This window comes from Symphalangus syndactylus, chromosome 17 (genome assembly GCF_028878055.3).
Source record: "Symphalangus syndactylus isolate Jambi chromosome 17, NHGRI_mSymSyn1-v2.1_pri, whole genome shotgun sequence".
NCBI classification, from domain to species: domain Eukaryota; kingdom Metazoa; phylum Chordata; class Mammalia; order Primates; family Hylobatidae; genus Symphalangus; species Symphalangus syndactylus.
The window spans coordinates 91,753,271-91,768,490 of record NC_072439.2 but is presented as its reverse complement, the minus strand read 5'-3'; the positions used below and the strand labels follow the sequence as shown (position 1 = coordinate 91,768,490).

Here is a 15,220-nt window from a genome sequence, read left to right as displayed (position 1 = left end):
ATGCTCTTCCTTTTAGCTGTCAGGCCCTTATGCCACCTCTGAACTGATTTTCAAGATTGTACAGCTACTTTCCTTACCCATTTATGACTTTAAATTGTCATACTATTTTTTTATGCCTCTACTTAATAAGGGAAATATATAACTTGCCTTTTCCTACTCTATTATGCTAACAATGATTCATTGAGTAGCTTTATTGTACAAGCACTGTCCTAATGACTTTTCATATATTATGTTATTTAAATGATGTATCACAAATCTCTGAAATTGCCATTAATACTCTCCTACCCCCTTTTATGGATGAGAAAACCGGGCACTGACAGGTTAACTGCCTAGGTCACAGTTAGTAAATGATAGCCAGTATTTAAAGCCAGTTCTATCTGTTTTGAGGTAAAGGCTCTCACCACTATAATATACAGCTTGATATCAGTGAATTAAGAAAGGGGAGGTTCGATGGCGAATGCATTTCTGTGTAACAGTTGCTAGCCCCAGGTGTGGTGTTGGTAGGTACTCTGTTGAGAAGGTGGAAAGGGTGATGCACACTGGACAGTGTCTCTGTGTTTTGGGACATTAGTGGCCTTTCAATTCATAAATATCAGGTATTAAGAAAATAAGTTTCCATGAGCTTTTGGCATATATCTAAAACGATTCTGCCAAATCATAACCTACTACTAATAAAATTTAAATTGATGTATCATTCATCTGTGCTTACGTATACTAACTCAATTCTCACAATGCTTTGTGGTAGGCACCATTATGTCCCCAGTTTTACAAATATGGATTATTTATTTATTTATTTATTTGAGACAGAGTCTTGCTTTGTCACCTAGGCTGGTGCAGTGGTATGATCTCGGCTCACTGCCACCTCCACCTCCTGGGTTCAAGTGATTCTCCTGCCTCAGCCTCCTGAGTAGCTGGGATTACAGGAATGCACCACCCTGCCCAGCTAATTTTTATATTTTTAGTAGAGACAGGGTTTCACCATGTTGGCCAGGCTGGTCTTGAACTCCTGACCTTGGGTGATCCGCCTGCCTCAGCTTCCCAAAGGGCTGGAATTACAGGTGTGAGCGCCACACCTGGCTCAAATATGGATTATTAAGTCGTAGAGTGTTGATGCCAAAGGTTACATAGCCAGCAAGTGACTGATTGGAGCACGTGGACTCCAGAGCCTATGCTGTCGACCACTGTGCATACGGTCTCATGTAAACAGTCCTTTCACCCTCCTGCACTTCGCAGTCGAGGGTTCAAGGGAGCTGTCTGACCATTCTTCTACCCTTAACTAAGAAGATTAGGGCATACGCACGGATTTCTTTGCTACTTCCCTGGAAGAACAAAGTCTTAATGGGAAGGAAGAGAATGATTATCCTATAAAGAATAAATAAAAAACAAATAAAAAGTTTGGGTATACAGTTAGAGCTCAGGGAACTGAGCCTATTTTTTCTTATCTATGAAATTATGAGTGAGGATAATAACACTACATTTCTGTGTCCTTTTCTAGTTTGTGAATATGTATGCCGTTGGGTCATAGTATGTCTCCCTTGTCTCATGGGGCTATTATAGCTTGTTGGTCTCCTTTGCTTGATTAGAAGTTTCCTCATACACAATTCCCTCTAATCAGTTGCCTTTAGTAGGTGGTAACGAGCGATGGTTGAAATTGATAATAGTAGAAGATAAAACAACAGATTTCATTTATTGAAATCCTATTAAGTGCTAAATGATTGACATATATTTTCTTGTTTAATAGTAACCCTATAAGTTTTAATCAAATTCATCATCAATGCAGTAAAAACTGCTAAAATGACCAATTTCATAGCCCTGACTACTGAATTTGTCCCATCTTCCAACAAATGTTTATCAAGTGGTTATCAAATGCTAGGCACTGTCCTAGGCACTGAAGATACAATAAGTAAAAAATAATACAAACAAACAGACATAATTTTTGGATTAGTGGAGCTTACAGTCCAGGGACTTTGAGTGCTGAATAAGTCTCACTCCCTCACCTTATCTACTTTCAAATTTTAGTTCTACTCCATTAGCCCTTGAGAAAGGGGATGGAGAGGATTTAGAGTTGCTACCCATCAATACTTTCATCTTTTGAACTATGTTAAAAGCAATAGGAAGGGCCCTTGATTTATTTGCCTTGGGCCAGTTGGAGCAGTTTTGGGTCATGCAACAATTATTCGATTTAATGATATGTTGCTTTCCCTGGTCTTATATGCCTCATCAATTGCAGTCATTACTCTCTATGGGTCCCAGGAAGGCTCTGGTACAAGTTGAAATTTAGATGATTAGAGAGAATAAATTCCATTTATATCTTGATAAGAGCTTTGTTCTTAAGTGAGTAGTGACTTTTTCACAGGCTTGTGTAGCTGTATCTCTTCCTAAATACATGTCTAAAAACATTTCCTCTGCTTATAATGTAATAACTGTATTAATCTGTATAGCCATCATTGTTACAAAACCTTTCATCATTCATTGTATCTTTTGAGTCTCACAATAACACTTTGAGTTGAGTATTTATCATCTCCCTTTTACATGATGAGGTAACCAAAGAGGCACTGGGACATGTCTGATTTCTTCAATAGATAAGAACAATTCTATGCTTGTTGTACTAGATAGTATTCCCATTTCCAGGACAGATTTCAGGCCATTCTTTTGCTGGTTTGTGTGTGTGTGTCCATGTGCATACAGATGTTTGTGTGTGAAAAAGAGAAAGAAGAAGAGAGAGAAAGGGAGCTGGAGACCTAGGAAGGAAGAAAATAAGTTCAATTTCAACTGATTTTCCAGGTCTGACTTTAGACGTCAGACCCCTTTGATTACAGGGAAGGTTTTTGGTTTGTCTGGACTGAAGACGAGAGCACAGCCATGAAAAAGAACCAATTGCTACAGATGACTAGGCAGAGAAAATGTTCAGTGTTGCTAGGAGACCAGGTCTGCTGTCAGGCTCAGGAATGAGAACATGTCGGATGGAGGGCACTGGGCTGGAATTTGTGTTTGACATAAACTATTGAATCATGCATGCCAGAAGGATTAAGTCAGAACCAACTGAAGCTAAAAACAGTCAGGAAAGTTTTTGTACCTCTTTTTGGTTTTTCCCTTAAATTTTTTTTCTTTTCAGATACAAATGCCTAATGAAAGGCTCAGCAGTAGATATGTGATGCTTTAAAGTTTTTAGTAACACCCTGAGGCAGATGGTACTGTGTGTAAACCAGCATTTAGAATGAAAAACCCTTTCCTCCAAAAGACTAAGCTGGAGGAGTTTTAACTTGCTTGTCATCAGAGTTACTTTGAGGTAGTCAAAATTATTGATAAAATGAATCATCATTACTGAGTTAGAGTCTAGACTTTTTGTAGTGTTTATAAGAGAAGGCTGTGGTGTGTCCTTACCTGGACTTGGAAGAACTCATTACTAATCCCTGTTTCCACCAAGCAGCCATGTGGGCTTGGACATGTCATCTTTCTCTAGGAGTCTCCCTTTTCTCAGATGAATGAGGCTAGAATTGTGGGTTATAATACCTTATAAAACATTCAGCTTTATTTGGTTCTGGGGCCACAGGCAAATGTCAACCACCCTGATCTGCTTATATTAATTCTAAAGCACATGAATGCTGGGATCACAAGGTAGACCCAGGGAGGTGGCTATGTGAATGAGTGAGCAAGCATTCTCACTTTGCTGCAGCTATAGTAATAGCTGCCTCATCTTTCCCATCTTTCCATGATTAAGGTAGCACGGCACTGTACTGAAGAATTGCCCGGTGTTCCATTTCCTACAGCCAGCAAAGAACTTCAGGGAATGTTCTGGCTTTTGATAGTTTATGGTTAAACACATTCTCTTTCTTGTCATGGTTCCAGGAAGCAGGGAGCACTTGGCCCTCAAAATCCAGAGTGTGCTCCTGCCAAAGCACATAAATATCTCAAAATTAAGGACACTTGTCTTTAATTGTTTCTGTGTGTGTGTATTTGTGTGTGTGTGTGTGCATGTGTGTTTAGTGGTTTTTTTTTTTTTTTTCATATCTTAATATGGCTGGAAATCACCACTGCTGACAAGGTTCAGCCCAGGAGAAACAAACCCAAATTTGTCCAAAATGTATAAACTGAATAGATGAAATGAAATCTGCCCAATTCAGGTCTAAGAGTGACCATTTGTGTCACCATGAGGAGTATAAGACAAAGCCATGCTCAAATTTCCTGGAGTTTTCTGAAAGGTAGTTGATAATATCTGCAGAAAAAAGTGTTTTAGTTTTGGAAGTTTATACATTTCTAATGTAAAAATTCAATCACATTATTCCTCTAAAATACAATCTGTAGTGAGTCCTCTGTAGGACACAGATGTGACTGTCTTCATCTGAAAATCAAGACTTTCGGGATCTGACCCGACCTGTCTTTCAGCCTGATCTCCTATTAATCCTTTTCAGGCACCCTAAGTGCAACCAAATGTCTCTTCCACTTCTCTCTTTCTTGATGTTTCTCCCTCTTAATCTCCACATGTCCAAATCCCACCTTTTTTTTCAAAGCACTTCTCCAATGCCGTATGTTTTGGGAAGCTTTCTCTAATTCCTGTAGTTTACCAGGAAGATTTCCCTTCTCAGAAATCACATGAGATTTTACGTGTATCTATCTTGGTGCACTTTTTCTTTTCTCTTTTTCTCTGTTCTTTTCTTTCTTTCTTTCTCTTTCTTTCTTTCTCTTTCCTTCCTTCCTTTCTTCTTTCCTTCCTTCCTTCCTTTTTCTTTCTTTCTTTCTCTCTCTCTCTCTTTCTTTCTTCCTTTCCTTTTTTTTTGATGGAGTTTCCCTCTTGTTGCCCAGGCTGGAGTGCAATGGTGCAATCTTGACTCACTGCAACCTCCACCTCCTGGGTTCAAGCGGTTCTCCTACCTCAGCCTCCTGAGTAGCTGGGATTACATGTGCCCACCACACTCAACTAATTTTTTTGTATTTTTAGTAGAGACAAGGTTTCACCATGTTGGGCAGGCTGCTCTCGAACTCCTGATCTCAGGTGATCCACCCACCTTGGCCTCCCAAAGTGTTGGGATTCCTGGCTTAAGCCACTGTGCCCAGCTGCACTTATTCTTTCCTACTTTGCATGACAGTTATTTGTTTCATATCCTAGCCTTTTCTTCACTACTAGACTATGAACTCCTTGAGAACAGGATCTCTCAGTTTTGCCTCTGTATTGGTCATAACGTCACTCTCATCACATGCTAAAAGGTGAGAGTGGAGTGGATGAATGATAGCTGAGGGAGGTGCTGTTGGTCAGATGTTCTTCAGGGAGTATTGAGAGTAGCACAGTGGAAAGTTAGAGCAAATCCCCTCGGACTAAGAGAAGAAGTTTCAAAAAGAAGTGATCATAGACTGAACTGTACACATTGACCATGTATTTGATTATCTGTGTATATTTTCTTCTCTTGTGCTTTCAGGTCTTTCTTAATTTTATTTTTATAATCTATTAAAGAGAACTTACAGGATGCATAAGGAAGTGAGAGAAAAGGCATAAAGCAAATTGTTGAAAATCAAAAGACAGATTGGTTAAAAAGATGTTAGATTTACATTCAGTTGTACATGCACCCTCCCTCTCTTTTGAGTTTTTCCCCTCTGGTTATAACGAGATGGGACTGGGTCTGTAATAAATACAGGAATTACATTGTGTTATGATAAATTAGGCGATATCTTTTTTTTTTACAGTGATGCCTTTGGTGTGAAATTATACCTTTAGAATCATAGTATTTTACTTTATTTTATTTTATTTATTTTGAGACAGAGTCTCGCTCTGTCACTCAGGCTGGAGTACAGTGGTGCGATCTTGGCTCACTGCAGCCTCCGCCTCCTGGGTTCAAGTGATTCTCCTGCCTCAGCTTCTGGAGTAGCTTGGATTACAGGTGCATGTCACCATACCCGGCTAATTTTTTGTATTTTTAATAGAGACCAGGTTTCGTCATGTTGGCCAGGCAGGTCTTGAACTCCTGACCTCAAGTGATCCACTCGCCTCGACCTCCCAAAGTGCTGGGATTATAGGCATGAGCCACTGCACCTGGCCAAGAATCACAGTATTTTAGATTTAAATTCACAATTATTGCAATAAATGGGATCTCAAGATTAAGTTATCCAATCACACTTTACTTATCCAGAAACTGAAACACCACAAGATCAAATAATTTAGAGTCATATAGCTTGTACATGAAGGCTCAAAGGTAAAATCCAAGTGTCCTAACTTATAGTTTAAGTGTCCTGTCTTTTAATGATACGAGAGTATTTCTTAATCTAATGACAAGTAATTCCCTGCATGATGTGCTTCAATAGCTGATCCTTCCTCAAAAAGGTGAACTATCCCCAAAAGCATTATTTGTTAAGTTTTGTTTGTCACTTTAAAAATTCAGGCAAAGTTCATACAGCTGCAGACATAATTCTCCAAACAGCCTTATTTGTAGCTCATTTGAGGTATGGCCTTGGCACAAAAAGAGCAAAGGTCCTTGATTGCAGTTGAATCATTTCCATTATTGCAAGCATCTCTTCCTTTAAAAGCATACATTTATTGGGTGTATAAATACCACTGGCTTTGAAATGAAACTCAGTTTGCCATAACTGAGCCTTAGAAATTCTGACCCTACCGTTTACATTCAGCCTATGTTCCTTGACCACACTGCGGTTTCTGGGCACACTGCTGTCAGCGACCTTCAGTCATGCCCACCGGAGCTGCTGTGGCAGCCACAGTTCCCAGGCCAAATGACAGGATGTACTCTAGGCCTTGGTGGTTAATGACCCTCTTACCATCTGTGCTCAAGCATGCCTGTAACTGATGAGCTCAGAATCGCCTGGAAGTTGAAAACAAGCAGATTGTTTATGGCTCATTTTGAGGAAGAGGGCTTTTATCAGGGCTGCGTGGCAATGGAATGATACTCAAGGATCGCAGCACTTCTTATCTGTAGAACTGAAGAAATGGGATGAGAGGTTGGAAATGACCTCTTGGGTTTCCTGCCAGCTTTGCTGTGAATCTAAGAAATAACAGGCTGGAGTTACTTGTAATCTTTTTAATTGAAGTATAACACACACACAGGAAAGTACATTGATTATAAATCACAAGGTGAGCATCCATTTAATGAAGACTAAAATTCCAAATTAGATGTATCTGTTCTTAAGTGCCAAATTCTGATAATAAATATTTTCACCACATTGATCACAAACTACTGTTTCTATTACCTCTTTATATACCACGTGACTTTGTTTTGTGATTTTTAAAGTGATATGAATGCAGTTAAAATGGTACAGGAGATATGGTACTCTGATATGAGACTGTTACAATAGTGGTTTAAGAATGACGTTTACTTTCTCTGGAATAATTTATGTTCATGGTAGATAATTTGCAAAATATAGAGAAGCAAAGTATAGATAACAGATCTCAGAAATCAGTATTCAACATCATCATCCAGAACTAATCATCGATAACATTTTCCAGTATCACATTTGAAATGCACATATGCCACATGTACATATAAAGTTAAACAATTGTTTGAATTATATTGTGCATGTTGTTTAGTAACTTTTATAAAATTAAAAAAATAAAATGATACTTATAAAATTTTTGAATAGCTGTAGTATAACTGTTATGTGAACATATTGGCATCTGCTTAATAAATACTGATTTTTAGTTATTTGTGTGCAGTTTTGCACTAATAAATATTGCTCGATGGTCACTGTTGTATCTGCATATTAGTTTTTAAAAATTTTTAAGTACATCCTTAGAAGTAGAATTGCTGGATTAAATAGCAAACACACTTTAATATATTTGATATATATTGCTAAATCATCCTTTAGAAAGTTGGTACCACATAATACTCTAAACAGCATGGATGAGATTCTCTGATTCCCAGAGCCACTGCCAATGCTCTAAATTATACTTTAAATAAAAGAGACTTAAAATTTGATGGATTAAAACTTCATTTTGGCTGGGCACGGTGGCTCATGCCTGTAATTCCAGTACTTTGGGAGGCCGAGGTGGGCAGATCACCTAAGGTCAGGAGTTCGAGACCAGCCTGGCCAACATGGTGAAACCCCGTCTCTACTAAAAATTCAAAAAATTAGCCAGGCGTGGTGGCGCATGCCTGTAATCCCAGCTACTCAGAAAGCTGAGACAGGAGAATCACTGTAATCATGCCTGTAATCCCAGCTATGCAGAAAGCTGAGAAAGGAGAACCTGGGAGGTGGAGGTTGCGGTGAGCCGAGATGGCACCATTGGACTCCAGCCTGGGCAACAAGAGCAAAATTCTGTCTCAAAAAAACCTTCATCTTGTTTTAATATGCATCTTTTATTATCAATATAAAAAATTTTAAATATGTTTCTTGCTCATTGTTTATGTCTTTTGTCCATCTTATTGAAGTATTTTTCTAATTGCTATGTTAGTTTGTTTATAGATAGGTATGCAGGTACTGTTTCCAGTCCCTCATTGTCCTTTCAATTATTGATCACCTATAATCATAGCTGAGATCAACAGACTTACCAGAACTAATTTGACATGAATCCTAGATTCTAAAAAGAAATGTTCTTTTTCATCACTCTCAAATGACTCTTTAACATCTGCAGCTTTTTCTTTTTTATTTCAATATGTATATGCCTAGGAAAAACCCATGAATAGCACAATAAGTTGGTGACTATGATCTTTCCTCAAATGGAAAGGAGTAAAACAGCACAATCGTGCTTTTAAATTCTTCCTTGGAATAATTCGGAATACAATTAATTGCCTTATTTTTAACTTTTCTACTACAATTTATAGTGGCTATTAACTAATATTTGCTTAGTGATTAATGTTATTCAGAATTAGTATGGAAACTGATTGGATTTACATGTTTCTAGAACTACGAGTAGATTTCACTGATTTGCCAGGAAAGAACTTAAATATATTTTAAGTTTTAATTCAATATTTATTCTAGGTGACAGATTCTTTTTAAGGACTGGCATTGAAAAGTCTATTTATTGTGGCTTGTAATAAGACATTTCAAAATTAATGTAGGCCCTTTGAAGGGTATTTATTTCAATGTTTACCTAGTAAATACTTGGATACTATCTGAGTGCCTGAAGCAAACCATAATAGCTAAAGTCAGTGTCACAGGGATTTGCTTGGTTCATCAGTTTCAATGCAAATATGTCATCCTGTAACATGATAGTATTTATTGAGAAAATTAGATACTTCAGATTTGATGAATATCTTAGAAGCTAGTGGAAAATGTTTTATAATCTGGAATAAAATTGTTCTAATAAATTGGTTTCCTTCATTTAAATTATTCTGCTTTAAGTCATTTAAAAGACTGTGTGCAGCCTACATGTAATATGATTATGATGTTCTGGTCGGGTCAGCTAAAAGAATAACATTTTTTCTCAATTAACAGGAGTTAATGAAGTGTGAGCAATGCATAAGCATGAAAATTGAAGCTGTAGCAAGGGGCTGGAATTTAAGGCAAGTTTGAGGTAATGGAAATTCCCATTTCAGGCAGACAATGTGTTGTTTAACTAAAGATAGCTTTTTTGAGAATACTGGCTGTTAATATGGATTGTTAGTAATAAGAATTTTAATGTGAGAAGGGGAATTGGCTACATATAGATAGTCAAAATGTTTTGTCTTGTAAGTTGTTGCCTCTTTGATGGAACTGTGACCACTCCCTCCTTGGACAGTGTCCTCTTGATTACAGCACTATGATTATAACGCCAGAAAAGATGAGAGGAAGCTTCAAGGCTAGATGACCCTCATTAAGGACACTTTCACATTTTTATGACTTTAGGAACTCACTTGATATTCCTGTGACTCAGTTACCCCAAATGCAAGGCAAGAAAGTTGAACCTGATGCTTACTAGAACCCCTTCTATATCTTCCTATGTACTATGACTTCTAAGAAAACAAGATAGATCAGATGAGGATAATCCTATCCTCTTACCACCAATTTCTCCAGTGCACTTAGCCAAAATCTGCTTCTCTTCCTCTCTCAATAGTAAGTAACAATAATAACAATAATAATAAATCTCTATGTAAGAACAATACAAGTTCAACATTTTTGACTAAATCCCTGGATCTGACCTATTTCCGCTAGCCTTCATAAGGACTTCATGCTTGGAATTATCCTTTTTTTCTTTTTTCCTGTGTCATCAGTTTCTCTATAGCCACCACGTGATTGCCAGCAGCGCAACCTTAATGCACCCATCTTAAAACAAGTAAACCACCTTTCACCTCACTTCTCTGTTACCACAACTTAAAAAGAAGAAGAAGAAAAAAAAACTTGTCTACACTTGCTGGCTTTACCCCCAGTTTTCTCCACAATCCTTGCTAATTGGATTTCCATCTACACCACGGCTCTGAAATGTCACTCGTAAATGTTTCCAGTTGTCTACCCTTTGCTAGAGCCAATGGTCAGTTACTGGCCATCAGCTTTCTTGGCCTTTTAGCACTATTTCACTTTCATGACCTTGCATCTTGAAACCCTTTCTTCTTTGGACATTTCTTCCCACCCTCGCTAGATTTCCTTCTATTTAACTGGACATTTTCTCTCTATTTGTTTGTTGGTTCTTTTACTGGCCCTCTGAAAGTTGATGTGCTTCAGCATCTTGGTTGCTAAAGATATGGGTAGAATTTTAACACACAGAGATAAACATGAAGAGGACTGGGAAAAGAAGAAAAGGTAAACATGCTATAAATTTTACAGAGAAGTTCTGTGGCTGGAGAGGAGGTGAAGAGGAGATTCATTTATGGGAGAAGTTTAAAACATCCCATCAAATATATAAGATTTACACTGAGACTAGGAGAAGATTTCTAGGGACTGTGAACCTTCAATTTTTTCTATTCCTGAAATCAGTGAAATGTCAAAAGATGCTGACTGAGTGGGGTTGGTAAGTTAACTAGGCCTCATATTGAAGGTAGCAATATCCTTTTATTGGAAACCCAAGTCTTTAGCAATGTCCCAGTAGAGAAACCAAGACTGTCATCATAGACTTTTTCTTCTTGGTATAGTTTATTCAGAAGACACTCTAGGGTCTGGAGCTGAGCCTATAGATATTTAATCCTTAATTACCTAAGTATTTATTGAACTTTACCATGTGAAAGGCACAGATAGGTGAGGCTATCTTGGATTAATATACCAGAATTTTTGTTAGAATGAACTAAGGTGCCACCTATGAAAATACTGACCTCACTCATATAAAACATTTTTTCCCGTGGTTTTTCAGTATACTACCAAACACAGGATGGTATCGATAGCAAACGTTTAGTTGGTTGTAATAGGATATTAAATGTGATTTTTCTCTTTTTTGTATTTGCAATTTTTTTTTGTAAAAGTCTTACAAATTATATATTGGTTTGAATTTCTTGTGTGCAAAAGCATCTGTATGTAGGGAAGCTGAAAATTATTGCCAAAGAAGAAAACACATTATGTAGATCAGCAAATAGCTGTCAAAATCGGTGACTCTTTTAAGTGATAAGCCTTCTCACTCAGGAAACCGCAACTTCAGCTTTTAGGAAACAGCTCTTTCTACTCGTCCATCTTCATCCAGGAATGAACTGGGCAAGCAGTAGTTTTTCAAAGAAAACAAATCTCCTACATAGATTTACTCTATGTATTTTTGCCAGCTCCTTAGTAACTGTTCAGTTTTGATACCACTAAAGATTTAGAGTAAGCCTAATTTACCAAATCTAGCAGTTTTAAGACCCAATAACTTTTGTGCGAGACAAGGGGTGTGGGGTAACTTCCCACCAACGTATGTATGTGGCCAGGGGGCTGAGTCCACCCTCATGTGACCAGACCGGTTGGCCACTTGTAGAGTGGCTGTCGAGGTTAAGGTATCTGGAATCTAGTAATATTTCAGAGGATGGGACAAGGTAGATTTCCCAACCTTCTTTTCGGTACTTGTTACTTAGCTATTGTTTTTCATTTTAATTATTGTTGAAATTCAACCAGATTGATTTTCTTTTGAAGGTCCTTTCGAATGTTTGCTAACAATGTATCCTCTTTAAATGTTTGGAGAAAATTATAAGTGATTTATAAGATTTATCTTAGAAAATTTTTATAAACAATGTAATTCAGACATGAGATTATACTATCCCATTCATCTTAACCGTTCTTGATTTGAAAAAAATTGTATAAATATTTTAAGCATAAATTTGACTTAAAATTAAATAAAAATGTTGTATATTTTATTATCATATGAAAAATCTAACTCATGCTATTTGTGGATGAAGCCTAATTTTTATATTTAAATTGCTATAACTATGTACATTTTTTTTCTTAGGTCTTCTTTTCAAATTCATTTTTCAGCTTAAATATTGAGATGCTGATGCACACAACTTGTACTTGGATTTATTATGTAAATAATGAAATGCAATATTTTATCTTTTTATTGGATTCCAGATATAGAGAAATAATTTTTATATACTTAAGAATAAAGAAAATATTCCCCCCCAAGAAAGATTTCATAAATAATTTTAAAACTTTTTAACAAACAAGAGGAGGAGAAGAAGAATCAAAAGTATATACTTAGTAGGTAAATGTGCCAGCACCATATGTTGAATTTTATGGCTGGAAGGGAGGTGAAGAGGAGATTTGTTTTAAATTAATATACCAGAGAGTGACACAGAATCACTAGTTATTCAAAAGAAAAACTCTAGAGAAATTGAGATAACATAGAATGGTAGCATTTATCTAAGAATTTGTCATAGGGAGATTTCGAGTGACTAATTCTTTGTTTTCATTTTGTTTTGGGTGTATGAGGGAAATAATTAGTAAAAGGGGTATGGAGGTCATGCAAGGATTTGTCTCTTTGCTTCTGTGGAAGAAACATGGAGCTCAAGTTCCTCGGTACAGGAAGACTGCTTGATGATTCATATTCCTTCCGCTTCCTCCTTCCCCTTTCTCTTCCTAATTCCTCGGTACAGGAAGACTGCTTGATAATTCATATTCCTCCCGCTTCCTCCTTCCCCTTTCTCTTCCTAATTCCTCGGTACATGAAGACTGCTTGATTATTCATATTCCTCCCTCTTCCTCCTTCCCCTTTCTCTTCCTAGTTCCTCGGTACAGGAAGACTGCTTGATAATTCATATTCCTCCCGCTTCCTCCTTCCCCTTTCTCTTCCTAGTTCCTCAGTACAGGAAGACCACTTGATAATTCATATTCCTCCCACTTCCTCCTTCCCCTTTTCTCTTCCTTTACTTTTTTTTAGTAAATATTTCCTGAATGGCTTGAGCCTGAAAGATGGATTAGACTCAAATCATGTCTGCAAAAAGCTATGAATCTGATAGTAGAGACATCTACAAAAATACACAAATAATAGGTAAATGTAAGAATAAGGCTGGGTGTGGTGGCTCACACCTGTAATCCCAGCACTTTGGGAGGCCAAGGCAGGAGGATTACTTGAGCCCAAGAGCTTGAGACCAGGCTGGGCAACAAAACAAGACCCAATCTCTACTAAAAAAAAAAATTAAAAAAGAATAAACTATGTGTGAATGTAGCGGAGAGAATTATTGTTCATCCAGCGACTGTCAAAGAAAGCTTTACCCAGGAAGTGACATTTGAGCTGGATCTGGAAAGGTGGAAGGAGAAGGCACTCTAGGCAGAAGGAACAACATGAGCAAAAGCACAGATGAGGGGCTGTCTGACTTTTTCAGGGAGCCATGAATAGACAGGGCTAGAGCTCTGGGTTGGAGTCTGATTGTTGATGAATGACATATTAAGAAATTTGGACTGTAGATAGTAAGTCCCAAATTATTTTAAGTAGAGGGATTTCACTATCAGATTTTTTTCATAAACTTTTTTATATTGCATTCTTTTTTACATTTTTTTATTTCCACAGGATTTTGGGGAACAGGTGGTGTTTGGTTACGTGAGTAAGTTATTTAGTGACGATTTGTGAGATTTTGGTGCAACCATCACCTGAGCAGTGTACACTGAACCCAATTTGTAGTCTTTTATCCCTTACCCACTTCCCATCCTTTCCCCCTGAGTCCCTAAAGTTTATTTTGTCATCTTTATGCATTTGCATCCTCATAGCTTAGCTCCCACTTATGAGTGAGAACATACAATGTTTTGTTTTCCATTCCTGAGTTACTTCTCTTAGAATAATAGTCTCCAATCCCATACGGGTTGGTGTGAATGCCATGAATTCATTCCTTTTTATGGCTGAGTAGTATTCCATCATATATATGTATGTATATACCACATATATATATTCCATCATATATACATTCCATCATATATATATATTCCATCATATATACATATATATTCCATCATATATATATATTCCATCATATATATTCCATCATATATATATTCCATCATATATATATTCCATCATATATATATATTCCATCATATATATATTCCATCTATATATATATATTCCATCATATATATGTGTGTATATATATATATATGCACCACAGTTTCTTTATCTACTCATTGATTGATGGGCATTTGGATCTGTTCCACATTGAAATTATATTAAGTACTCTCTCAGACCACAGTGGAATAAAATTGGAAATCAATTCCAAAAGGAACCTTCAAAACCATGCAAATACATGGAAATTATATAGCACACTCCTGAATGATCATTGGGCCAACAATGAAATCAAGATGGAAATTTAAAAATTCTTCTACCTGAACGACAATAGTGATACAACCTACGAAAGTCTCTGGGATACAGCAAAGGTGGTGCTAAGGGGAAAGTTCATAGCCTTAAATGTCTACATCAAAAAGTGTTTCATAAACTTTTATAAATTATAGATTATTGGAGGGGAGACTGATGAAAGACCAAATAGAAGGCTATTGCACTAGCCCACAATGGCTTACTTATATCTCGGTAACAGAGGCAGATATGATGACCAAATACATGTAGGACATTTCATATAATTAAGAAAATGACAAAATAAGCCAAACAATATTTTTTTGAATCCTGTATTGACTGAGACTTTGGCTAGAGAGAGTCTTCAGTTAGAAAGTAATTCTATAGGAGCAGGTACTGAAAAAAAAAAACAAACTCTGTGTCATTACTGATTAACATAACACTGACTGTTGTAAAAGAGAAACTCCTAAATCTCAGTGGCTTAAAACAAAGTTTATTTCTCATATAAAGTTCAAGAGGTATTGGGTGATGGGGAGGAGTACTCTTCCTCTGACATCTTCAACAAATGGCTTCAAAATCCTCCTGGGTATTGACACTGATCAACCAGTTGATAGACAAGGGAAGGGAGGGAGG

The 15,220-nt window shown here is 37.0% G+C and overlaps 1 protein-coding gene and 1 long non-coding RNA gene across 2 annotated transcripts in view; both read left to right on the top strand.

Annotated features, from left to right (window-relative positions):
* Positions 1-15,220, top strand: part of P3H2 (prolyl 3-hydroxylase 2) — a 168,003-nt gene that overhangs the window by 42,805 nt on the left and 109,978 nt on the right. The gene's annotated exons all lie outside the window — the stretch shown is intronic.
* Positions 9,004-15,220, top strand: part of LOC134732991 (uncharacterized) — a 33,483-nt gene continuing 27,266 nt past the window's right edge. Inside the window, exon 1 of the long non-coding RNA XR_010116506.1 lies at positions 9,004-9,454. This is a non-coding gene — a long non-coding RNA (uncharacterized lncRNA). The remainder of the gene's footprint in view (positions 9,455-15,220) is intronic.